General features: G+C 42.3%; 1 long non-coding RNA gene across 1 annotated transcript in view; it reads left to right on the top strand.

Moving 5' to 3' along the window:
- Positions 1 to 21474, top strand: part of LOC127492952 (uncharacterized) — an 84156-nt gene extending 62682 nt beyond the window's left edge. Inside the window, exon 3 of the long non-coding RNA XR_007922799.2 lies at positions 21078 to 21474. This is a non-coding gene — a long non-coding RNA (uncharacterized lncRNA). The remainder of the gene's footprint in view (positions 1 to 21077) is intronic.
- The last annotated feature ends 6512 nt before the right edge of the window (positions 21475 to 27986 follow it).

The raw sequence follows: 27986 nt of genomic DNA, 5'->3' as shown, positions 1-27986 counted from the left end.
TATTAGTATGAAAGTATCCTCAAGTTACATTTAAAGTGCAAAACAAAATGAATGGTATATAGAGACTATATATACACATATGTAGTCTATGTATGTATAGTATGTATATATGCATATATGCTATATATACACATAGTCAATATTATCTTTGCTTATACATCTGAGAAAATATAAAGAGCATTCACTGTATGTATGGAGATACACCAAAATTGAAGTTTAGGAGTATAAGCCCTTTACTGCTTAAGTTTTGAACACTATTCATGTATAAACCATTCAAAAGTAAATATAAAAATCAAAGTCACCACTAAAACACAAATAGAAGAAAATATAATCACCATGTAAACAAAGTGTACTTTCAAAGCAGATGTACAGATGACACTAAAAATGCCATCAAGACAATAGGAATTTGGTAAAATTAAGTAGAAAAAATAACATTTCAAAGGGTTAGAGAAAAAATATAAAAAACTGTAAAGCATCATAAGATGGAAAGCTCATGTAAAAAGACAAAATTTCAGCCAATATGTTCAAAGAAACAGTTCCTGGAGTAATGGAAGCTATTATAACAATTGCAAGCAGAAAATGCTGCAGGAAACACTGATCCTGATTGATCAACCACAAGTCTTTCCTTAGAAAAGTTACTGGATGCAGCCATATCAGAACACCCCTGTGAGCCTCCAGGCAAAGGGAAAAATCCTTGATGTCTTGGGAAGAAAAACACTAAATCTGGATTCAAACTTCTCCAGAATCCAGTGCTGGCAACGTGTAGCAATGTCTACAAAGTTTTAATAGAAAAGAATATCATCTTATTTTACATCCAGATATACCACTGTGCAATAATAAAAGCCAAGGAAAAATATTTTGAAACATAGAAGAAATCAAAAAATATTGTTACCATAAACATTCTTGTAAAAACTATGAGAGGCAGACTTCAGCCAATCAAAATATGAACTTAGAAGTCAAGATAAATGGAGCCATGGTGAGGAGTGAATCTATTTAAACATTGAACTAATCCTGAACAGCCAATAAAAGCAGAGAGGAGAGAATATCTGGGAATTAAAATATGTATTTAAAATGGCTTAGAGTTCATATTTTATAATGTTTTTTAAATGGACTCTCTAAATATGGTAAACTTGTTGGAGGAAAATAAGGCCGGTATAGGACTTGCTCTAACCATATCATGTCAGGAAGTCTTCTCTCTTTAGCACAGAATTTTAAAATTTGTTCATGTGAATCTTGGTGATAGCCCACAGTGTCTGTGATAGTAGAAATGCAATGATCAGAGCTGCTGCTCATACTCATTGCCTCATGACCAGGCCTTAACAAAAGGGAGATTTATCTCATGTAACAAGTTCCAGGCTGTGGCATTATACTTGTTAAGATTCCTGGCTAGAAACAACAGAATCCACTCCGCATCGTCTTAAAGGAACCTTTGCTCAGAGAATCATTGGCAAGACTGGAGTTGGGATGCTAAACTTCCAGGAAAAACTCCTAGAACTGTAACCTAATACTGGTTATAGTAATGGCAGGCAAGGGGGCTGCTGCTGTCATCCCGATTGCTGTGTGACAGCTTGCCATGGCACAGCTACCACCTGTAACCATGGTGAGGATGCACTTTTGGTTCAGATCTTGGGTGTTGATGGGTTAAGGATGTTGATGAGTATACACCAGACCTTCTCACCATTCCAGGGGAGATGTAGCTCAGAATCCCTGTAGAACCTCTGACCCTCGGAGGTTCTTTTTTATTTCTTTTTTTTTTTTTAAGGTTCACTTATTTATTGAAAGAGTTAGAGAGAAAGAGAGAGAGAGAGAGAGAGAGAGAGAGAGAGAACAATCTTCCATTAGTTTCTTGTTCACTCCCCAGATGGCCATAACAACTAGGGCTGAGCCAGGAGCCAGGAGCTTCTTCCAGAGTCTCTCACATAGGTACCGGGAGGCCAAGCACTTGGGCCATCCTCGGCTGCTTTTACCAGGCCATTAGCAGAGACCTGGGTAAGCAGTGGAGCAACCAGGACATGAACTGACACCCATATAAGATGCTGGTGATGCAGGCAGCAGCTTTACCTGCTATGCCACAAAGCTGGCTCCACCCTTTACTTTCATATCCAACAAGATGGATAACATTTCTGTGGAAAACTTCAGTTTCTATGTTATTCTGGTCAGACCCTTTTGTAGTCTGTTTCACACTTAGCTGACCCCTCTCAGCATTGGCTTTCCCTATTCACCCCTTCTCTTCTTTCCTTACTTTTATATATCACTAACTTAACATGTGGGCATCAAAGAATCTTTTCTGCAAATTTGAAGATAGTAGAAGATAAGTATAGAACAGAGAAGAAAATGATTTAATGCTAATACAAGTCTCTTGGTATAAAGAATATTATTAACTAGAGTTTTTTGGTCAGTGGGGTAATTTAATCAATGAAACAAATTAATTTCAAATGTGATGTCTTACGTGAGTGTTATATAGATATACCAAGCATCTCTCATCATGGGAATTTTTCACACTGGTCACATTTCTCCATCGGCTGCCACCTCCACTGTGCTGTTGGTATTGATCACTCCGGAGTCTCTTATTGTTGCTGTGCCCCTTATTCTGTCTCCTGAGCTGCCAACAGGAACTTGATTTCCCAACTTGGCTATCTCATTGCTTTACAATCTGCTTTTGGATCATGTCTTGGGGATTGAGGGTGCGGGTTGGGTGTCCAGTATTTGCACCGAAGTAGATTTATGGGATTATTTTTGAAAAAAGACAAGAAACCTTCCTTTTGCATACAAAATACAAATTATACCCTCCTAATCCTCCAGGAGTTTTTGTAATATAAACCACTTTGCTCTTCATAGTGTGGTCAACATGGAAAAATTTAATGATGCAGATTTCAATGGGAAACCATAAAATTGGGAAGAATATAAAATAAAGATTTGATATTAATACAAAAATGGATATAATTTTTGACCTGTATGCTGAGCATTGCTTCTAAACTCAATGAAAATCATAATGGGCTTCAATATATGTTTATGTATATGTATATATGTGTGTGTATATATATGTGTGTATGTGTATATATATATTTATACATATATGTATATGTATATTTGAAAGTCAGAGTTGTAGAGAAGGAAGAGCAGAAGCAGAGAGAGAGAGAGAAAGAGAGAGAGAGTTCTTCCATCTGTTGATTCACTCTCTAAATGGCTGCAATGGTCAAAGCTGGGCCAGGCCAAAGGCAGGAGCCAGGAGCTTCATCCAGGTCTCCCACATGGGTTCTGGTCCCAAGGACTTGGGCCATCTTCCACTGCTTTCCCAGGTACATTAGCAGGGGGATGTATTGCTGGTGGAGCAGCTGGGACTCGAACTGGCGCCCATATGGGATGTCAGTGCTACAAGTGGCAGCTTTACCTGCTACACCACAGTGCCAGCCCCTTCAGTGTATATTTTAATCCTTGATTCCTGGAAATCAAAATGAAGTTCATTCCTTTTGATCTTATTTCTCCCTAGGTCATAATTTTTCTTTGATCAGATGTCATAACACCTTCAAATAAAGTCACTGCTACCTTTCTTGATATATTTGCAAATCACGGAAGTCCCTAGAATGGAATAAGAAAAAGTATCACAACAACATCTACATTTTGCTGGTTCCCCAAGACAGCATTAAATATGGGGAGCGTAGTACACTGGCAGTGAATTAAGCCAATTTCCACAAAAACAGCCAGTTAGTCCATGATGGTAGAAATGGCAGCAGCTTTTCACTATGGGGTCAGGAAACGGATATATTTAATATGGGGACCAAATGTATTCTGTGATTTATAATTGATTTGATATTCATTAATGAGAGGAAGAGCGGGATGGCTCTGTAGGATCATCTCTTCTCCTCTTTTGCTAGGGTAGCCAAGAGTTGAATCAACAGCTTAAGTTAGATTTACCAGGAGAACAGGATCCCAGTCGCAGGCTCAGCAGACACCCTTATCTAGCATGGCTACTCCTTCAGCAAGGGAGCTTCCATTGCTACACAGATGTGTTATGGGTGGGGCCCCCTCTCTGTTCCCGTGTTAGCTGTGAGGCATAGGAGCATTCATGACTCAAGAAAGCTGCAGGGTCCCTGAGTTCAGATGCCTGCACTCCAGTACTGCTCTGTAATTTTCCTCCCCATGAATACTCAATCTGTCCTGTGTGGCACTCGTGCTGGAACCTGTCCCCCTTCTGGGGGACATTTATTCCACAGATACTTATTGAGGACCTACTCTGCGTCAGACACTCTTTCAGCTTCTTGAAATATCTCAGTGAACAAAAAGTCTGCCCTGTTAGAGGTTAATTTATAGCGATGATGGTGGGGAAGAGACAACACAACGAATGTAATAGGTAAATTACATCCTGCAATGTGTTAAAAAGCAAAAAGTGCTACGGAGAATGAAAAAGTAGACTAGGGCAACAGGGCTCAGATTTTGATATTACAGTTGGGAATGGTGATTGACATATGGTTCTGCTGTGGATAAATTGTAATGTACATAAATTCTTTAAGTTGCGGTCTGTGTTTTATTCATCCACAATATCCCTGTGAGCCCAACACTTAGTAGATGACTGAAAACTGTTGAATTAGCTTGTCTGATGCAATTTAGAGCACGAGGAGTGATCTGTCAGATGTAACACTTCAGTAATAGAGCCACTTCTCTAACTCCAGGATGTTCTTCTGCTTTTGCTAAAATAATAATAATAATAAATAATAATAACTGGCACATACTTATTTAAAGAAATTTCATTAGAAAATGATGTTCTGTGCCATTGCCTTCAATTTAGTTAATGTCTCCACAGAAGACTGGGTCATGATACTGTTCTAGTCCCTGACAAAATACAGCACACCATCACAACCAGAGGGCCGCTGCCTTCCCAGGAATGGAGGGGTAAAGCACACCGTACGCTCTGTGTTTCAAGGTGGCTGCAGTTTTAGTGGGCAGAAAGGAAAGGAACACGAATTCTGTCAAGATCCCTCTTCGTCTACTACCTTGAAGACTGAGTTCTCTTTGAATTCTTTTTTGATTGATTTATTTATTTGAAAGGCAGAGTTACAGAGAGGCAGAGAGAGAGAGGGAAAAAGAAAGAGAAAATGAGGGAGAGAGAGAGAGAGAGAGAGAGAGAGAGAGAGAGAGGTCCTTCATCAGCTAATTCACTCCCCAGATAGCCACAATGGCCGGAGCTGTGCCGATCTGAAGCCAGGAACCAGGAACTTTTCTGGGTCTCCCATGTGGGTTCAGGGGTCCAAGGACTTGGGCCATCTTCTACCACTTCCCCAGGCTATACCAGAGAGCTGGATTGGAAGGGAGCAGCCAGGACTCGAATCGGTGCCCATAGTGGATGCTGGCACTGCAGGCAGTGTCCTTCCCCACTAAGCCACAGCACTGGCCCCCTCTGCTTGAATTCTAATACAGCTGGAGCTGTACTGGTGATCAAAAGCTTTACCTTTATGTAACTTGTACCTTTTCCCCTATTGGAGATATTAATAAACAACCGGAGAACTTTTAGTCGGCCAATTTTTATTATAATAAAGATTACATTGCTGTAACAGATTAGCCTGAAATTCAGTGGTCTGAACAAGATAGAAATCCATTTTTCTTTCAAATAAAATGTGACAAGTTTAGGCTGGAGAGATGGATCTGCCATCATCTGGGCATTTTAATGCCTTCATGGTTGAATCCAAGGTGGCACCAGGTCCTGAGTTCCAGAAGCATATAGAAGAAAGAAAGGATAGAGACGTCACACTGAATTTTAAAAATTTAGTCCTGGAAATGACATACATCACTTCTCCTCCCAGTCCATTGGTAAGAAATATATCTCATGGCCATAGCCAACTGCATGGGAGGCTGAGGAACATAGCACAGCAATGCAGCCGTGGCTTTATGGAAGAAGGGGAAGATATATTTCCATGGGCCATTTGCAGTTTCCTCCATGATCTCCAAATCAGTATTATGTGAGGAGCGTTTTTGTGTGGGCTTCTAAGACATTCGTGCACGTGGAAAGGCCATTACAGGATTATGCCAGGCTGAAGCTGCGTCTCTCATCCCCATCCCCAGTGTCCTCTGGAAGCTCTCATAAAGCAAATTAATGCTTCCAGAGCTCCAATTCTAATAACGTAAGTCAGTTTGTAAGCTCTGTTGATTCTCGGATGATTCCGTATGAAGAATATGAGAAGATGCTACACATGACACAATAAACTCAGAAAAATGAAAATACACCAAAACTGCTTCTAATTTGGCTCTACTCATTTCCTTTGAAGGGAAACAACTCTCTCAAAGTCCTTTATGCTCCTTGTCAATATGTAGACCAATGAATCCATTTTTTCTTCCTTTTGAAAGGAACAGTTAAAATTTCTATCAGCTCTAGCATGTATGTAGTGTTATTGTTGATAATACAAGATGCTTCAAGGATAAAAAAAATCCTGAAAAAAAGTATTTCTGGAAAAAATACAGCTCAAGTCATTGAATCATTCTACCTGGCAGAGAAATTATTTGTTGGTTGTAAAAGCAGTCCAGCTGCCTTTCTGCTCTGTAAAGCTGATCTTGACAAGGGAAGTGTGACTTGCATTGATCCCTGGTGTGGAATACTTCAGATGACCTGGTTCAATAGCAAAAATCAAAACCAGTAAAGATTGATTTGACAGCCTGGAGATAGATCACCTTGGGATGAGTGGCTTCAAGAGCCTGACTAGAAGATAATCCTCCACTTCCAGTCAGATTTTTTTCATTGTAAAACCCTTAAGATTTTAGTCTGAAATCATCAAATGGAATTATTTATTGAGAATAATCATACATAGGAAAAAAGAAACATCAACTCAAAAAATGCATGGAGTGTAAAAATAGAGATGACACGTAGGTCTTTTTATAAACATCTTTGGGCTTAGAATTTCTACGATGAGTCAGAACTCATTTTTACATGCAATTTTTTATCAAGCTGACACAATGGTCTTCAAAGCAGATACTGTCTTTGTGAAATAAAAGGAATGTAGTGGAAAAACAGTATTACTGGACTAGTCCTATCGTATGGCTGTTGATGACTCATGTCTCGGAGCCCAGTTCCCTCTTTGGTAAAATGAGGAACGATTGCACCTCTCTTCCACAAGTGTCGTGACAACTCAATGAGATGATGCAAGGGAACTTGTTCTGTAAAGCATAAATGTTGCACACACATGCAGTTTGATGTTATTTATGAATTTGATGTGATTCTAGGGCAAATGATCTCATAGCCACATCATTGCTGGTTCTGGATTGCTGTCCGCGTGCATGTCACTTTCAGACACTTCCCTGGCCTCATCCATCTGCCCCTTACTTCCCTCTCATCTCACCTGATGTTCTAAACTCTTCTTCCTCTTCTTTCCCGTGCTGGTACCATGTGTCGCCTACCAGAAAGGGAACACTATATCTGTGTTCCCTTATTAATCAGTTGCTCTCTAAACCTAGTTGTGTTACATGAAGAGACTATGTACTTTGAGGCAAACATATTCCACTGGTGTTAGTTTATCTCTAAGAGCCAGAAGGGAGGTACATCACCCAAAAGAGGTCACACACTCAGAGGGAGAGAGAAAGGCATTCTAGAGCACATTCCCCCAGTATCATCTGGTGTTTAATTTTCTGCAGCAAGGAGCCGTGCTGTACTGATTTGAAGGGCAATGCAGAAAGAAGTGAAACAACACAGCATTTGAGCCCTCCTCCCAGGAGGGTAGGTACTGCTGGAGCACTAGAGATACAAAATAAAACCAGCTCCAGTGAGTTGGTTTCATTATATTTATTAGCATCTCAGTTCTCCCAGTTTGTTTTTAATTAATTAATTAATTAATTTTATTTATTTGAAAGACAAAGAGACATAGAGACAGAGGCCTCCCACCAATTCATTCCCCAAATGCTTGCAACAGTAGGGACTGGGCCAGGCTGAAGTCAGGAGCTTAGAACTCAATTTGGGTCTCCCCTGTGTGTGGCAAGGACCCAACCACTTAAGCCATCACCACTACCCCTCAGGGTGCACATTAGAAGGAAGTGTAGTTGGGAGCCAGAGCTGGAAATCAAACCCAGGTACTCTGATTTGGGATGCAGGAGTCCCATGGGTGTCTTAGCCACTGTACTAAATGTTGGTCGGCCCCCATTCTCCAGGCTTTGAACTGAGTAATTCTGCATACGTGAAAAGTCTTTGGAAGCCCGTCTTCCTTCCATTAGGAAGAGCGGTTTTCCCATGGGGTTATTAGAAAGATTAAGTCTGCTACTACATGTGAAAGACTCTGTTATAAAGTGCATACTTAATAAATATTATTTGCTTATCAATTTATAGACAATAAATATTATTTATTTATGACTCTATATTTCTAGATGGATCCTGGCCATTTGCCTTCACCGAGATAGAGATCAAAGGAGAAGTACATTATCCATTTGCTGAAGACTTCGGTTGTGGCTACACAGAATCCTGAGAGTACTGGAGTCCAGACTCCCAGGAAAGCAGTATTTCCTGCTCTGTTATCCAAGACTGGCAGAAATCCAGGACCCAGTTGAACCCAACAAAAGACAGGATGCTCAGACCTTGTCAGAGTAGTTCATTCCTTTCAAAAACAGCTTTAGCTATTAGAAAGAGCTCGCTTACAATTCAATGAAATCTGCCTTCCCATAAATTCTACCCATTAATCATAGTTCTTCCTACTACAATGTTGAAAATGAGCTGAATCATCAGTCTTCCATAAAGCATCTATTAAGAGAATGAAGATATTATCATACCAGACTTCAGTCTTTTCTTGTTTAACTTCTTAAATTGATTCTCTTATGATAGAATTCTCTTTACTAATATAGGTCACTCCACTTTTTCATTTAAAACAATGTGTAGGAAACAGGTTTGACCATAATATTTTTAAAAGTCAGCACACTGTGCATTTATAAATATAATCTATTTAGTCTGTATTTACCTTCAACTATGAACCAGCACACTTTAAAAAAAAAAAAAAAGATTCATTTATTTATTTGAAAGGCAGAGTTATAGAAAGGCAGAGAGAGAGAGAGGAGAGAGAGAGAGGTCTTCCATCTGCTGGTTCACTCCCCGAATGACTGCAACGGCCGGAGCCGTGCCAATCCAAAGCCAGGAGCCAGGAGCTTCTTCTGAGTCTCCCACACAGGTGCAGGGTCCCAAGGACTTGGGCCATCTTCCAGTGTTTCCCAGGCCATGGCTGAGAGCTGGATTGGAAGTGGAGCAGCTGCCAGAATCTCATGTCATGAATTTTTTTTAAAAAAGATTTACTTATTTATTTGAAAGTTAGAATTACAGAGAGAGAGGGAGAGAGAGAGACAGAGAGGTCTTCCGTCTGCTGGTTCACTTTCCAGATGGCCACGATGCCCAGAGCTGGGCCGGTCTGGAGCCCGGAGCCAGGTGCTTCCTCCGGGTCTTCCCACATGGATGCGGGGGCCCAAGGACTTGAGCCATCTTTCGCTGCTTTCCCGGGCCATAGCGGAGAGCTGGATCAGAGGTGGAGCAGCCAGGTCTCAAACTGGCGCCCATGTGGGATGCTGGCACGGCAGGCAGCAGCCTAAACTGCTATGCTACAGCGCTGGCCTGGTAGTTTCCTATTAAGAAATAACTTGGTGGGCTAGTGTCACCAACTGTCTTGTTTGCCCAGAACAGAGCGATTTTCCAGGATGCAATATTTTCAGTGCTAAAACCAGGACCACCCTGGAGAAGAAAGAAACTGGAACAGTTAATCACCCTTGCAGTTACATGTGAAAATTAATTCAGCTGTAACTATGACTTATGCATCTTCCCCCCCTTCATGTTATAAAAAACTGCGCCTTGAAGTGGGCACAGGTAAGGTCTGGTTAGCACAGTGTATGGTAGAATTGTTATTTGCAGTGACCTAGACTTCTGTTAACTGGGCTTAAGGTGGCATTCTTATTTTCCTCAGCCATGTCATAGCGCTAAACTATGGGGAAATTAGGAAAGGCCCGCAGTCAGAAGACACCAGGCCTGGCTGCACTGGGCTTGGTCTGCCACTCACACGCCCCAGGGCATGCAGGACCCCAGATGCCCCAGGCGGCTAGCTCTTGGAGCCAGCAATTAGGCACACAAGGCAATTCAAAGATGGCGCCCAAAGGAAGTAAGGTGGGCGGTATCCAAAGTTATTTACCACCAAAGCTGATTGGCCACACAGCACCAGGGGAGGTGACAACTGATGACGGAATGTACAGACATGTGGCTGGTCCTGTAAAAAATCGCGCCATAAAATGACCTTTTAAGTATTTGATTGGTCCTTATGTCCTGCCCCAATGACTCTGCAGTTTTGTGCTTTAAAAGGTTTTGCTACGTGCCCAATAAATGAGTTCTTGCTTAAAAAAAAAAAAAAAAAAAGGAAGTGGAGCAGCTGGGACTTGAACAGGTGCTGATATGGGATGCCGGCACTGCAGGCGGTGGCTTTACCCACTACACCACAGCACCAGCCACACCAGGATACTTTTGAAGGTGGAAGATATTCTAGTGGTGATTATACCTTGGAAAACAGACACAAAATGAGATTATTAAGGCAAACAAGGACAAGCAGTCGTTTTAAATCAAAAGTGTCCTTCCATTCTGTTAAGTTGTCTGTCTCTCAAAATTTTCACCTAAATGGCCTGTTGTCTAGCATACCCTGGTAGTTGATGGAATTTTGTGCAACTGCTTATGTCTTGTTTTATTGTGTAATACTCTTCACACTCCTAATAGATTGACTTTTGGTAAGCACAGTGTCCATTGCTCTATTGAAACTCTCAATAGCACACAAAGCTTAGGTGCTCACATTCACAAAAATTTCAAGCTTGCTTTACTGTAGCTTTTCTCTATAATGGACTATCATAGTCTGAGGCTATTGATATTGCCCTAGTGCTATTCCATGCGCCATTCCTTTTATCCTGGGTTCATACTTTTCACAGGAGTCAGTTTTTGTCCTAGCAGTTAAGACGACTGCACTGCACATTCCAGTACCAGGGACTCTGATGAGTTGGGCTGTCGCTCCTGACTCTGGCTTATTGCCAGTGTAGACCCCGGAAAGCAGCAGGTAATGGCTCAAGTAGCTGGGCTCCTGCCACCCATGTTGGACTCCTACATGAATTCCTGGTTCGTGGCTTTGACCTTGGCCCAGTTGTAGCTCTGGCAGGTATTTGGGCTACTCTCTGTCTCTCAAATAATAAATTTAAAAACATTTAAATGTTTTCCATATATGTCATCTGCTGCTTTAGATTATTCCCAGCTTTATCAGTTTTTCTGTATAATTATATCTTTTCCTATTTCACATTAAAATTGAAATTTAAAAATTATTCGATGAAGTCATTGAACTTACAAATAATTATATCACTCACCCTGTCCTTTGTCTATGTTTATGTTAATTAAAAAAAGATAGTTATGTTGAATAACTCTAACATGAATAACATCTCTAAATACTTTCTCTCCTGGCTTCAGCCTTGCTCAGCCCTGACCATTGCAGACATCAAAGCAGTGAACCAGTTGACAGAGGATCTCTCTTTCTCCCTGTTTCTATGTAACTCTTTCAAATAAAAAAAAAATAAATCTTTACAAACAAACAAACAAGTCCTGACTGCTCCACTTCTGACCCACTTCCCTGCTAATGTGCCTGGGAAAGCAGCAGACAGTCACCCAAGTACCTGGGTCCCTGTCACTCACATGGGAGACCCAGATGGATATCCAGGCTCTTGGTTCCTGGCTTCATCCCAGCCCAGCCCCAGCATGGCCCAGCCCTGGCTATTGTAGCCCTTTGAGGGAGTGAAACAGCATATGGAAGATCTCTCTTCATCTCTCTCTAACTCTGTCTTTCAAATAAATAAATTTAAAAAAAAAACGAAATAATTGCTTAAACAGAGCATTCCAACATTTAATCTGATAACCAAGAAGGCTCCTAAGCGCCTAACAGGCATGTAGAATATATTGCATGGATACGCTGGGCAAAGGGATGACCTGTGTCTCCGGCTGAATGGAGAGGGACAGCATGAGATTTCCTCACACTACTCCGAGTGGCATGCACTTAAAACCTAGGGATCGTTTATGTCTGGAATATCCCATGTAACATTTTCACACTGTAGCTCACCACAGGTAGCTGAACCCATGGAAAGTGAAATGATAGATGAGGAGGGGACTGTTGTGTCAGCAAATTTGCCCTCAGATGCTGCACATTTTGTTCTTCCATATTATTGATCTGTCAACTCACGAGCAACTATGAACTCCTTGTCCGAGTCACCGATCACTATTAGGCAATGGACACATTTCATGTCACTTCAGGGATATCCTTAACGTGTAAACCTTTGTAGTATTCTGGGAAGCCAGCAACTTTTTTTTTTTAAGAAGGCCCTGACTCATCTTATTTGGAAAGTTCTTCATGCCCAATACATTGATCCAATGATGTCATTTGTCCTGCTCTTTCTGTCACATTATTACATTATTCTATTCTCCGAAGTTTTAACACGAAGTTCACTCCTTTTAGTTCACTGTTTTGGTCTTGATGTCTTCCCAGTAGCAAACCCCCCCCCCCCCCAGTTCCTAATACATCAAAAAAAGGAGACTCTCTCCTCCAGTGGTGTTTTTTGTTTGTTTGTTTGTTTTTTTGGTTTTGGTTTTTTTGACAGGCAGAGTGGACAGAGAGAGAGGGAGAGAAAGGTCTTCCTTTGCCGTTGGTTCACCCTCCAATGGCCGCCGCGGCCGGCGCACTGCGCTGATCCGAAGGTAGGAGCCAGGTGCTTCTCCTGGTCTCCCATGGGGTGCAGGGACCAAGCACTTGGGCCATCCTCCACTGCACTCCCTGGCCATAGCAGAGCTGGCCTGGAAGAGGAGCAACCGGGACAGAATCCGGCGCCCCGACGGGGACTAGAACCTGGTGTGCCGGCGCCGCAAGGTGGAGGATTAGCCTAGTGAGCCACGGTGCCAGCCTCCTCCAGTGTTTTTATCTTTAACAGATATTTGATTTTAACCCAGGCTATAAAGTAGCTCCATCTTTCCCTTCCTTTGGATCTTTAGGTTTCCGTGGTGAGGACGAGCAGTGGAGACAAACCAGGCCTCCTCACAGGGGACCTTTGATCTGAATGCATCACATCTGTTTCTCACTCCTGTTGTTCCATACATTTGCTGTCATCTTTGGCTTTTGGTCTTCTGGCGAGGTTGGGACTTCCGAGAGAGCAATTGTATCTCTGCCGCCCAGGCTTGGCACACCCGTGATTACTCCACAAGGCACCAAGACAAAATCGGACCCACAGAATGGGAGCAAGTGTTCCTGGAATGAGGGTTCCAGTTCTGTCTCCTGCACTCGTTACCCTGTGACCTTAGACCATCACTTAGTCATCCTGAGCATCGCATTCTTCCATCACTCGAAGAGAGGGGGTTGAACTAGTAGTTTCCCGAGAATTTTTCCTATTTCAAAATTAGCTTATTACAACCACAAATGAGATATTTCCTGTGTGGCTTTTTATACCACGGTAGTCTTCTGCTAGATTGGGAGTCATGTGCTTGACGAGCAGGATGTGGTGATTGGCTTTCTAGTGGTGTTGATTACAAGAGAATGATTTACTTCTTTTCACCTCCTAACAGCTCAGGAATATCCTTCATTGCGTCTTAACATTCATCTCACAGAAAAGTCACTTAGCTTGACCAGAGTTTTTAAAAGTATTTACTTTTATAACTCTATTACAAATCTGGAATGGTAGACTTTAATATTCTATAATGTTGAGTTTATGAGTATGCGTGAATGTATTTGCCCGTTATGGAGTTTGGGTACCTGTAGGACAACAAATAGACAGCTCTCAAAAGTGGGTGTCTATAGTTAATTCTAGATGGTCTCTGTCTACTATTTATCACAACTTTTTTTTTTCTCCCAAATGCTGAATATTTTCTTTCCTTCAGTCCAGTATTTTACAAAGTCTGCAGAATTGCTGTGATATGGGTAACAGCCAACTTATATTTCATATATACTAAAACAGAGGCACAGAGAAAGTATGTGATCTGCCCCAACACTCCAGCGACTCAGCAAGGACCAGCTGAATAGAAATCAGGAAAGGGAATGACCCAAGTTCTCGGTGATTGTCCTTTGCTGAAGATCAGAGCAGCATGGGGCTGACAGAGTCTCTGAGAAACCAGCAGCTTCCTATCCTCTCTTTGGGGGAGTCTGCCTGTGAGATTATCCCACAGAGATTTCAGTTTCCTGAAAAGAATCCATAATGGTGTTTAACATTCTAAAAACTGCTAGAATATTCTTCCTCACCCCTTCCCATAATTCACAAAGAAATTTCAGAACTCTGGGATAGGTGTCGTGGTACATTGGGGGTAAGGCACTGCTTGGGATGCCCACATCACGTATCGAGTGCCTGGTTCAAGTCCCAGGTACTCTGTGCTTCTGATCGAGCTTGCGCTAATACACCTGGGAGGCTGCTGGCTGATGTCTTAGGTTCTTGGTGCCTGCCACCCACGCATGAGGTCTGATTCAGTTCTTGGCTGCTGACTTTGGCTAGATCCAGTCCCAGATGTTGTGGGCATTTGTGGAATGAATCAGCAGATGGAAGATCTCTCTCTGTCCCTTTCTGTCTTTTCGTCTCTCCCCGTCACTCTGCCTTTCAACTAAAATAAATAAATCTTAAACAAACACAAAAGTTTCTAGAACTCATCATTTCATGACTAGATCCTTGTAACAGCCTTCTGACTAGGTCTCCTCCGTAATTACTCTCCTCCTGTCCACTCTCCAATTCATTCTATGGTCTACGCCCAGTGATCTTCCAGAGGCATGATTTCACTGAGCCACTGCACCGAACACGAATGTGTAGAAGACGTTTAGTCTCCCAACACATCAGGCCTTTGATCCTATGCCTAGCATTTCGGGCCACCCACAGTCGGACCTTGCTACATTATTCAGCCCTCATTTCCCTGTCATACTTCCAGCCACATTTGCAGATCTCTTGTTTGTCTGTATCAGAATATTGCTTTGCTTTTGCACTTTGCACTTTCCAACCAGTTTGCTTTTCACTTCTTCATCCATTCATCTAAACCCTACACTTGTCCTGCCCGCCGGGAAGCCTCTGATGACTGCTGGAGCTGCAGCAGTCTTTTTGCTGTGTGCACATTCATTGCCCTTGTGGTTAATATTATACCCCATCATTCTCTCACTATATTTGGGTATCACTGTAATCCACCTACATCAAGCTTCCTAGAAGGCAGGGACGAGGCCTGTTTGTGTTTTATGCATAGTACAAAGTACAATAGAGATCATAAATAAAACTGAACTCTCAGTAAATACTAGTTGACACTAAGTGATTAGATTTGTGAAGTTGTGTGTGTGTGTGTGTGTACACTTAATGAAAGAGTTTCAGACTTTGGGAAAAAGAGGTCACAGATAAGAAAGGAGTATAAGCAGTTTGGCATATTCTGTTTTGTTTGTTTTGAGGATAGTTTATCCTCAACTATAACCTGAATTCCAAGTGCCTCCCAGAGTGCCCTTTCCTTTAACCAGAAGTTGTTTTGCTACACATATTAGAGTAATATCTTTCCTGTCAAGATGCTATGGTGTTTTCTCTCTGATTACTTTCTCGTGTTCCAAGCATGGTAGGCCCTTGTTTTTCATTCCCAACAATGCAAGACTAAATCTCAAATGTGGATATTATGTGAACTCAAATGGCATATGACCAAGGTTCATATTTCATAAGTAGCTGAAATTCATTTGAGAATATCGACATAAGAATATAAACATTTTTTGAAGATGGATAAGTTATATGCAGACCTTACCACTGAGGAAAATTTTAAATAAGTAGTCTTCATTTTTTTTTTTTTTTTTTTTTTTTTTTTTTTTTTTTTTTACAGGCAGAGTGGACAGTGAGAGAGAGAGACAGAGAGAGAAAGGTCTTCCTTTGCCGCTGGTTCACCCTCCAATGGCCGCCGCTGCAGCCGGCGCACCGCGCTGATCCTGGCAGGAGCCAGGAGCCAGGTGCTTTTCCTGGTCTCCCATGGGGTGCAGGGCCCAAGCACCTGGGCCATCCTCCACTGCACTCCCTGGCCACAGCAGAGGGCTGGCCTGGAAGAGGGGCAACCGGGACAGAATCCGGCGCCCCGACCGGGACTAGAACCCGGTGTGCCGGCGCCGCAAGGTGGAGGATTAGCCTATTGAGCCACGGCGCCGGCTAAATAAGTAGTCTTCATTTTGAAAATATTGTTTTTGATCTGGAAGTTATGTAATATTTGAAATGCCCTGATTTTAAAATATGAATGTTTTTTTCCAATTTTGTACGGTTTTGTTTAGAAATTATGAAAACTCCACTACATAAAATGCTATAAAAGCTTATCTCTACAGACCATTTTGAGTCTGGGTTAGAGGATTTTGTTCATCTAGGGTAGCATTTACCCAGGAAAAATTCTTTCTTGGTATCTATTAAAATTTTATTAGAGAAGCCCTAAAATTTTTATGTTTTTTTCCATTTTCAGTTATACATTATCCTACTGTAACTTTTACCTATTGCTTTTCTAAGCAGTACCAACCAGTAGAACTTTTTTCCATGTTGAAAATATTCTACATCTGCACTGTCCAATATGGTAGCCAATAGCTACAGGTGGCTTTAAACACTAGTGACTTAAGGTACTGAATTTTAAATGTTATTTAATTTTCTTTAATTTAAATTTAAACTTAAATAATCACATATGGATAGTGTCTACTCTGTTGGAGAATGTAACTCTGGCATTTTTTTCAGAATAAGACAGTAATCATTTTCACATGTGGGCTTTTCAAAAATTTAAAAGAAACTGATAGTCGTATTTTCTTTGTGGGATACCTTTTGTTTCCCCACTAATAGGATTGCATTTTAGAATTTATTTTGTGTTACTGCGGCTGTTGCTGTTGTTAGAATCCTGTCATTTTTCAAAGACTCTTTCCAACTCATAGATTTTGCAATGGTTTCTAGATGTTCCTTCAAATTGTTTAGCAAATGTTGTCTTAATATATATATATATATATATATATATATATATATATAAAGCTCTCAGAACTCATGGAAAAAAAAACAAACTGACATGTAAATTGCAGAATTTGGAGACATAGTTCACACAGGAGGTAAACAAATGGTTCTTTACTAGGGGTGATTTTTGCTCAAAGGAGACATGTGACAATGTCGAGAGGTGTATTTTGAAATGCTGAGAGGTTGTATTTTGATCGTGGCGACTCGGAGCAGGAGGTGTCTCCTGGACAGAGGACAGGACTGCTGTGAAAGAAACAAGAATGCACAGGGCTTGAGCCCTCAACAACAAAGACACCTCCCGCTCCAAATATGCACAGTGCTGAAGTGAGGAATGCCTGGTTCAGGCAAACATTTACAAAAGAAATAGTATGTGTTTACACATGCAAGGGCCTCACTCATTTGAAAAGAAGGATAGAGAATCATACCACATCACTTGCTTCCTTGTACTAGGATTGCAATGTTTTATAAACTGCATGTTTGTCTTCAAATTCCCTCTTCGCCATCAAGAGCTCATTATTGAATCAATGAACACAACGCGAAAATTGTTCATCCAAAAATATCTCCTTAAACATCTCCTTAAACATCTTCAATCCCCCCTTCTCCTCCCTCTGCAGCTTTCAATGTCGGTCTTGTTGTTTTCATTATTAGACAGTCAAGACATGATTTCCATCTTCACTGGGGTTTCCCTTTTTCCCAGAGCGCTAGCTGTGTTTCAACAAAGCTACTGGTCAACTTGTGACTCCAGATGGGAGGGACAAGATTCCATGAGGCTGACTTCTTCAGATCCATGTAGGCTGGGGCTCCTTTTTCCTTGGAAATGCGTTAGTTGGTAGTGTGTGCGGCCAGTTAATCTTCCTCCCTCATCTCAAGGCAGGAAATAATTAATACAACCTGGAGGAGAGGCCGTGGCGGGGAGCTGGTCTGAAGGAAATCTGACACCTGCTGAAATGGGCCTCCTTTCCGGTTTCAGCCTTCGCATGAAATTTCCCGAGGTTCATAGAAAGGTTCATCAAATCGTGGCAAATCTCTTGGTAAACTGGGTAGTGTCAGATTCCTAAAGAAACGTGCAGATTTCACCTGGCTTCCAGTTTCGAGTGCAAACAGTTTCAGTAGTCCAAGCAGGAAAGCTGTTTGCGATATGGACAAAATTCCAAATTTCTTACTTTGAGTAATGCATGGGAAGAGACAATTGACTGAGAATAAAGCCCCGAGGGGGACACATCGCAGAGCAACCATCCAGTGTCTTTCCGAACACGCAGGAGTTCTCAATAGACCTGGCTGCTATCACCGAACTAACAGTCTCACATTGTTCATTATCACATTGTATTATGAGGTTCCCACATTCAAAGCCAAGCTAGGCAGAAAATATTCTCCCAGAGGGATTTTCAAAGTTCACATGAGAGAGAAGCATGCATGGGACATTTCCTATCAGGTTCCGAAGAATGGAAAAGGAAGTACAATGATAAGAATCGAGAGGAAAAAATCCCTAAAATATTGTTCATGAAATGAGTTCTAACAGGCCGTGAAGCTGCAGGGAAAACTCACATGCCCAAGTTCTAATGGCAGTGCTCGGGCTTTGAAATAAAAAAGGCAGAAAAGCTTGTCCTGATCTGAGCAGATTCAAGATCTGATAGAGTGCACGCGTTTCTTTAAATCTTGCAAAACCTCCAGCCATCCACTTAGTACCACAAGGCTGCTTTGCCCAGTTCGCGGGGCCCGGCAGGCCTGCTAAGTCAGCAGAGGGAGGCTGTCTTTCCAGCCTGCTGCTCCTTTGAGGGGACGCACATCCTGCCAGGGCTTTGCAATCATTATAGCCTGATGATAAAATTTCTGGCAATTTAATTAACACAAAGACATTTGAATAGTTTCTAGTGTTTTGTAATCTCCTTCTGTCTGAGTACCATATAATCAAGGACATTCAACTGGAACAGAATTAGCCTACTTTAAAACACCCCAAACAAATTCATACACGCTGAAGTTATTTAATCATTGGTGCTGAGAAATGGAGACAGCTAAGATGATGATCAGAGTTTCGTCAACCTGTCTATCATGGAAGGGAGTGCCCCTTAGAGAGATATTGATCTCTAGGAAGAGTAAAAACACTGGGGTTTTAAATTATGATCATTTTTTACTAACTCCTCCTTTTTTCGTCAAAAGCAATACACAGTCCATCTGATGAGATCTGTAGCCACAAATCAAAGGCCACTTTTCTGTGTTCAACACATGGGAGGGATAAACACTGTTACCAGATCTCACGTAAGTGGCAACTGCTGTCAGCAAGGACACAGGCTCCCATAAGGAGAGAAGTTGTTCTCTCTTGGTCTTTCGGGTATCCTGAGCCGCTGGTGGCTGGCGTGCTCCAAGTGAGGCTTTTTGAGGGCAAGTTTCCAAAGGATTTCCTAAAGCCAAATCTAGACTTGCAAAGTGAAAAACAAATTATGATTTACCCCAATAATTGATGCTAAAAACATCAAGATATTCCCAAGGAAGTCATATCTCTGGACTTGAATTGCTAGCCAATTGTCCTAACTGTTTCAAAAAGAAAACTGTTCTTAAAAATAGTCCGGAGTGCTCTGTTGTGCTCAGTGGCGAACGGGAAATTCAAAGTCCATTCTGCAATACAGCAGCCTGAATTCTGCAATACACCAGCCTGGTTGGCTTACAGCAAGCCATGATTTTGGTGTGTGCAGACAACTGGTGGCCTGGTTGGGTCAACTGATTCTTTGACTTGGGTGAAGGAAGTTTTAAGAACTCAGAAGGAGGTGAGAAATGTCAACACACAAATGAGTAAGGAGATCAAAATCTGTATCACAACCTGCTTTTCTTCTCTTAATTCTGACTTCCTGGCCCAGGAGAGAGGAGGACACACTTTTCTCCTGAAAGTTAGGGAGCAATGTTTTCCTAGAGGAGACAGTTTAGCATCCTGTTAAGCAGAGAGTAAAATGAACCTGCCAATTCCTCCTTTGTAAGTCATCCACTGACATGGGGCTAACGAATTCTCACAGAAATTAATGGCAGACACATAAAAAAAAACAAGTGGAAAGAAAATTCTGCGCTGAGGAGAGTCAGTGTGAAATTTATGGCAGTAGAAAGTCCTTTCATCAAACAGTGTAGCTGTATTTTAAAAGGACTGGATGATTTTATGATCAATAACAATATTTGTAAGTCTGCATGCTAAAAGGGAGAAAGCAAATCTCATGCTTCAAAGCTCAAGCTAGTTGTTGCAGGTGTCCAGGAGGAATGTTTCCATTACATACATCATTGTGAAGCAGCCCAGGCCAATTACTGTCTTGATGTGCTGCTTGAAGAATCGGTCACTGTGAATGGCCCAAGACCGAATGCAATGTCTGACATGGAGATTGGGCTCCTCTCCCATTAGGAAAAGAAGAGAAGTGGGTAGGGCCATGTGGGGTTCGGGAAGGCAGAATGTTAAAAAGAGTTAGTTTGCTCACATTTGGATAATTTGACGCTGACAACTGTATTTCCATTACCCATTGGTAAAAGAGTGAGGCAAGAAACACGGATGCCAATGAATGATGTCAGCTAAACGCCTGAGGTTTAACCAAGTTACAGAGAGCCCAGGGGCTCGTTCTATTTCTAATATTTTTGTGAGTAGACAACTCAGTATGATCCCCATCATCTCAGCACTTAATGCCAGGTCTCTGCAGTGGAATTATGGAGTTTACTTAAAAGTCACTTATAAAAATGTTGGAGGAATTTTACGGTGGAAAAGATTCAACATTGCAAGCAACACGCGTAATAGGAATTATACTCTTAAAGCCTCTGGTAGAACCAGGTCCATTTGGAGCTCAATTCAAAGAGACTGCGTTATGGAAGGGCCCAAGAGCATGATTACACACTCATCAGGGTGCACCCACGACAGCGGACGACTGAGGCTGAATACCCTAGAATTACTGCTTCTGAGTCCAGACCAGTGTTAGGAAAGGGCTGTCTGGTTTATGGAATAGTTTCAAGAAGTGTAGCTGAAATATTTTTAAGCTGGCTCGTGTCATAATTTTTTTGGCCAACAAATTCCTTACCCTTCAAACGGAGCTCTAAGCAATCACACAATGATTCTTGCCCAATAATTTCTTATTTGTTAAAAGTCTCTTACAGGAGCCGGCACTGTGGTGTACTGGGTTCAGCCACCGTCTGTGATGCTGGCATCCCACATGGGCACCCATCTGAATCTCAGCTGCTCCACTCCTGACACAGCTCCCTGCTAATGTGCCCAGGAAAGAAGCAGTGGATGGCTTGAGTTCTTGGGCCCCTGCACCCACATGGGAGTCCTAGAAGAAGCTCCTGCTCTTGGGTCCCTGCACCCATATGGGAGTCCTAGAAGAAGCTCCTGGCCCCCTGGCTTTGGCCTTGCCTAAGCCTGATCATTGTGGCCATCTGGGGAGTGAATCAGCAGATGGAAGACACACACTCATTCTCTCTCTCTCTCTCTCTCTCTCTCTCTCTCTCTCTGTAACTCTTTCATATAAATAAAATAAATCTTTAAAAAAGTCTCTTATAATGTGAAATATTTTGTCCATGAAATGGTATACATTAGGCTCTAGTGGGTCAGCCATTTAAAATGAACCAATAACCTATATACTTCTTATGTATTTAGTTGAGATCAGTGTAGGAAAAGAAAAACCAAAATTCTCAAATTAAGAAAGAAAAATTGGATGCTTTCTTTATTTAACGAGTGTGACCAAAGGATGGCTAAACAAAAAAAATAGCATCCCCATCAGGCTTCTTCATACATTAGTGTGGCTTCCTTCTCTTACTACTCTCTGGAGACATATACGTGATACCAAACTAGAACCCACTCTTCCCAGCTGCATTGCCTAGTTCCATGCCTCTGTGGTGACAGAAGGGAGAGGGGCCCATGTCTGAGGTGCCCCATATTGTTTGTGCTCACATCACAGGTGAGCACGTGGAAGCAGGAAGTAGTAGCCATCCTCATCCATCCCGTGCTGAGTTTCGCATTAATAAGGTAATGCCATTACGTTCTCTGAGGGTCCGGGGGGAGAGGCACACCGGGAAAAGGGCTGTTATTATTCCTGAGCCCTCCTATCTCAAGCCAGCTTAAGGGCCGAGGGTCCCGAGGTGGTGCTGTCAGAGCAGCACTAATAACGTGCAGTTACAGCACAGCTCGGGTGAGGCCCTGTGAAGGCATTAGACTCATTCATTCATTAAACCTGAACGCACCCCAGAGATGGGTTAACTGCTGTGCTACTCCTTGATGCCGTAGGAAACAAAAACAAAGGGGGAAGCAAGTTAGTGTAGACCAGAGGACGAAGCTGTGGTCAAAGTGGAACACAGCTGGTGCTCTGAAGTTCCCTAGTGTTTCCGTGGCACTGTTCCTGTGTGCACGTGTTTGTTTAATTCCCCACCACCTTGTTCTAGAAGTAACTGAGGAACACTTGAAAATGTATTTAGTACTGCCGGATCACATAAATGGGAAATAAGTTGTTAGGGGAAAAACACAAGGCAAATGGAGATATAAACATGAGATGAATTTGGGATGGGATGAAGTACAGTTTGTGTTTTATGTGAACTATGTTTGGAAATGCTCTAATTCCAAATAAATTGAATATTAAGAGAAATATCTAGCCTCAGTTTCTCCTACCTGTGGCCCTTGAGAAGGAAATTATTTGTGCTCTTGGAGAAAAGGATCTATAGAAAACATTAAGGCTTTGTAAAACTAGACTTCAAGTCAGTTTTCTGAATGATAAATTTGAACCATCTACTTGGGGCACAGTGGATTCTTTGGTCTTGTGCTATCTCTTCTGAAGGACAACCCATAATAACAGTGTGACTTTTCCCCTTCATCTGGAGAGGTCAGTGTCAGAGACAGTGGGATAAACTAAGAGCTCTGGGCAGTGACAGCAGGGACTTAACACTCCACTCCCAGTAGGGGAGTTGGAGGTCATGGATGAATTATAAATAGGTCAGTGACCTATGGGCTGGATGGAGTTAGTAGGCTTTGGGTTATTTTGCAACACTGTGAACAGCAACCCATAGACAAACACAGTGTCAGCAGCGTTGTGCTGCCTACATATGTGGCAATATCAACACAGGTGAGCAACGTGGAACCAGAGCCAGGACTCAACAGTCGAGAACATACGTGCCGTGGTCACCGTCTGCTCCTCCACTTGGTCACGACTCCAGGCCTCAGCTCCTCAACCCCCACCTTCTTTTTTCCTAAACCTTAAAAATGTTAAAATGTGTTTTCATTGCACCCGTGTCACTTAAAGGCAGTGTTTTCAATTTCTAGAACTTTCACTTAGCTCCGCACTAACCTTATCAGAATTTTATCTCTCTCTCTCTCTCTCTCTCTCTCTCTCTGTGTGTGTGTGTGTGTGTGAATGTTTTCTTGTCATCATTTAATTTTAGAATCTTGTTCTAGAACATGGAAGCACAGTTTCACGTGGGGTGGGGTGGCTCATCCATGGATGGAACTTGGATATCGGATAGGAATCCAGGTCTCTTAAGATCTAGTGATGAGCTAGAAGCCCCGTTCTGGAAGTCCACTGTAGCCTCTTTCTTTGCACAGGCACTGGGCCTTCCTTTCTCCCCATTACCTGAGGCTGAGTGTTTCTGACCTCCCTGGGTGGGTGAGTTCAGTTAAGGGATCATCCTACTCTCCCACACGTGCTGTATGTTCTGTGGCATTTTGTTAAACATGAGCTCAGTCTCCATTGCCTCAGAAGTTCCTCAACTCATAAAGAAATTTGTGGATATAAGAAATTTAGGGCCGGCGCCCCGGCTCAACAGATTAATCCTCTGCCTGCGGCACCAGCACCCCTGGTTCTGGATCCTGTCGGGGCACCGGATTCTGTCCTGGTTGCTCCTCTTCCTGTCCAGCTCTCTGCTGTGGCCCGGGAAGGCAGTGGAGGATGGCCCAAGTCCTTGGGCTCTGCACCTGCATGGGAGACCGGGAGAAGCACCTGGCTCCTGGCTTCGGATCAGCACGGTGCGCCGGCCACGGTGGCCATTGGAGGGTGAACCAATGGCAAAGGAAGACCTTTCTCTCTGTCTCTCTCTCTCACTGTCCACTCTGCCTGTCAAAAAAAAAAAAAAAAAAAAAGGAAAGAAAGAAATTTGGCTAATACTTTTTTGTGTGTGGATTGGGAAGAATTCACACTCCAAAAATAGGTTATACCAAGTTGAGCATGAAAAACTCTTACTTATTCATTCATTATTTGCAAAAAAAAAAAAAAAAACCACCAAAAATGCATTAAGTGTCTACGTTATGGCAGGCACTGTTAACATTTCTTGGAGATTGGTAAAGACCCCTGCCCTCATGAAGATTGGATGGTAGCAGATGTTTGAAACGAGCCGCTATGTAATCCCAAGAGTTTTTCTGTTTCCACTTCCAATCTAGCTCCCCTTAATGTGCCTGGGAAAGCAGTAGGAGATGGCCCCAAGTCCTCGGGACCCTGCACCCATGTGGGAGACCCAGAGAAGCTCCTGGCTCCTGGCTTTGGGTTGGCCATTTGGGAAGTGAATCAGCAGAAAGTAGATTCTCTCTCTCTAACTCTGACTTTCAATTAATATATATAAATCAATCTTTAAAATAAATGATAGGTTAATTTTTTTTTAATCAAAGATAATCACTTCGTTATGAGTCATTATGGCAGTAGGGAAAAAAGTTTTTTTTTTTTCACTTCTGTTATTTTGAAGTTGTTAGGTAAGAAGGAATTACGTATGATATCAATGTATAGTTTAAACATTGTGTGGAAAGCAATTGCTTGTCTGTAAAGTTTTCACTTTCCAGTGTCTTTATTTCCTCCAGGTCAACCAGAGTGGCAAACACGTTGCACAGGAGCCGCTCTGGGAAGTTACAAAGTGGGGATATTATCACACTTTTAACATGTTCAAAATAGGTGTCCAAGAGAAGGCAACAAGCCATGTCTTCATCTCACTGACATCCAAGGCCCTCACTGAGGTGGTAAACACGGGTCAAACACTCAAGTTTTATTACAGGTATTACCACTCAGCACCGTTCATATGCTGCTCATAAATAACTTTTGTGATTTTTGAGCTATTTCCATAAATACATTGGCCTTGAGAAGGTGGTCAGTGGAGAAACAATCCAATGACCCTTAGATGAGGAATGAGAAATCTTGGTGTTTACGTCCAAGAATGACTCTGCCATAGATATGTTGAGTAAATGATGTTAAACAGCCACACTGTGTCCACACAAAGTGAACCTTGATTAGGGAATTTTATACCAACACGGTTACAACTGTTAAGAAAAAGCCACCAGAAAAAAAAATCTATAAACTGTGCATATGGATGCATATGATGGATGTTTTAAAATTCCATTTTCTTTCAACGAAACAGTTTCACCACAAAAGACCAGTCTGTGAGATCCCAGGTGTTGACTACTTGGAGGATAAAAAAATAAAAATAAAAATAAAAATAAAAATAAAAAATCCCAACAAAAACCTTTGGCTTGAGAGAAAAATTTCAGGCAAGCTTACTGCACCTAACGAAACATAGCTGTGAATATTTCTAGGTTTATTATCACGAGTTAAAACCACCTTCCTCATTGGAGTCAGTTTACCTTGGCCTGACATGCCACATATGCAGAGAAGGGCCTTCTGGAAGTGGGCACTCTACACATTTTCCTTTTTTTTTTTTTTTTTTTAAGATTTACTCATTTATTTGAAAGTCAGAGTTACACAGAGAGAAGGAGAGGCAGAGAGAGAAAGAGGTCTTCCATCCGCTGGTTCACTTCCCAGATGGCTGCAACGGCTGGAGCTGTGCCGATCCAAAGCCAGGAGCCAGGAGCTTCTTCCGGTCTCCCACGTGGGTGCAGGGGCCAAGGACTTGAGCCATCTTCTACTGCTTTCCCAGGCCATAGCAGAGAGCTGGATCGGAAGTAGAGCAGCCAGGACTAGAACTGGCGCCCATATGGGATGCCTGCACTGCAGACAATGGCTTTCCCTGCTACACCACAGCGTCAGCCCCAACTCCACACTTTCATCCAGAGATGGAGTTTTGGTGAATCAGCCCAGAGAAGATGATTTGTTTTCTCTGCGGGTCGGGCAGTGATTGAGGAAGACCTGAGGGTCTAGTCTTTCATATAGATAAGGGCAGAGATATCAATTCCTGAAGGTTGGCCAGAAAGGCATCTCTTAGTAAGGGGAAAACGATTTATGGAGGAAGAATTCCTTTGGAATACGGCAGTGCAAGAATTCCCATCCCAAGCTCTGGGAGGAGAAACTGTCATGAAGTAGGAATGCAAACAGCTCGGTTTTACCGGTCACCATTCCTATGAGGTAGATTTGTGGTTATTAGCTCTTTCTTCATATTGACCAACTTTCCCCAATTACCTGTCCCTTAAGGAAATAGAAAGGTCTTTAAGACCCTTAATGGAAACATTCTCAGGCATTTACCTATTCCCAGAGAAAGAAGAATGAAGACACAGAACTGTCATGTTTAAAGAATATGGGCTCTAGAAAGTTACAGAGAAGCCAAAAGACCCTAGCAAAAAAAAAAAAAAGACAAAAGAAACAACTTCTTTTGAACAATCTTGCCTTGAGGAAAATGCCTTGGGTTCACTGAACCATAAGAAGAATCTTCCATGACACCAATAAATATAAGCGATCAACTAAGAAATGCACACATTTTAAGGACTAGCTTTGTGGTGCAGCAGGTAAAGCCGCTGGTGATGTGATGCCAGCATCCCCTAGGGGTGCCAGGTCAAGACCTGGCTGCTTCACATCTGATCCAGCTTCCTGCTAATGTGCCTGGGAAAGCAGCACAAGATGGCCAGAGTGGTTGGGCCTCTGCACCCATGTGGGAGACCAGGATGAAGCTGTTTGCTTCTGGCTTTAGCCTGGCCCAGCCCTGGCTGTTTCGGTGATTTGGGGCATGAACCAGCAGATAGAAGATTCTCCTTCTCTCTTCCCCTCCCTCCCTCTCTCCTTCTTTTCCTTCCTCTCTCTCTCTCTGTAACTCTGCCTTTCAAAGAAATGATTTTTTAATAGGAGAAATGCACACATTTTAAATTTAATTGAGATATAGCAGTTACCATATGCCAGGCATAGTCCTAAATATTTTACAAACATCAGCGCATTTCATCCTCATAAAAGTACGAGATAGGCACTGCTATTTCTGAGGGTAGGCTGTGAGTCAAGCAGAGGCAGAAACCACTGCGGATTATCCACTGAGTGTCTTTCGATCTGAAGGTCAGTGCTGAACAGCTGTTGGTAAGAACCTCACTCAGGGTCATTGCATTCTGAATGTATGTCATGCAAGATTCTTCCCTAGCCCTTCCCTCCTGTCTGCCAATTCCTGGCAGCATTCTGACATTATGAAAACCAACATGTTATAAGATCGCAGATTTGTTCTTGTGGCTTGTATTGCGGCACAGTGGATTAAATAGCAATTTGTGACTCTGGCGTACCATATCAGAGTGATAGTTCAAGTCTCACCTGTTCCACTTCTGCTGCAGCTCCCTGCTAATGGGCCTAGGAAAGCAGCAGAAGGTGGCAGAAGTGCTTCGTTCCTTGCCACCCACCTGGTAGACCTGGATGGAATTCTGGGCTCTTAGCTCCCAACCATTACAGACTTTTGGGGAGTGAACCAGTGGATGGAAGATCTCTCTGTTTCTCCCTTTCTGTCACTCTGCCTTTCAAATAAATAAATAAGTAAATCTTTTTAAAAGTCAAATGAACTGTTCTTTCTGTGTAGAGAAAATAGGAATTTTGAGGATAGTGGTTTGGGATTTTTGTAGATATTCTAAAGTGAGATTTTGGCAGGAGTGGGAGTGGGGTGCTGAGGAGGGAAGAAGGGAAAGCTAGCCTTGAAAGGGGTTTAAGAATTTATCTGGAGGAGATAGCAGAGGCCTAAAAAGTCATGTAGAATATAAACGATTTCAACTTCTATCCGCTACTGTTGTTATGGGTTGAGCAACCCTAATCTGAAATTACAAAATCTGAAAGACTCCGAAACGCAAAATGTTTTGAGTGCCACCATGAAGCCACAAGTGAAAATTCTATACCTGATTT

Source organism: Oryctolagus cuniculus, chromosome 5, assembly GCF_964237555.1.
Source record: "Oryctolagus cuniculus chromosome 5, mOryCun1.1, whole genome shotgun sequence".
Lineage (NCBI taxonomy): Eukaryota > Metazoa > Chordata > Mammalia > Lagomorpha > Leporidae > Oryctolagus > Oryctolagus cuniculus.
This window is presented reverse-complemented; position numbering and strand designations above follow the sequence as displayed.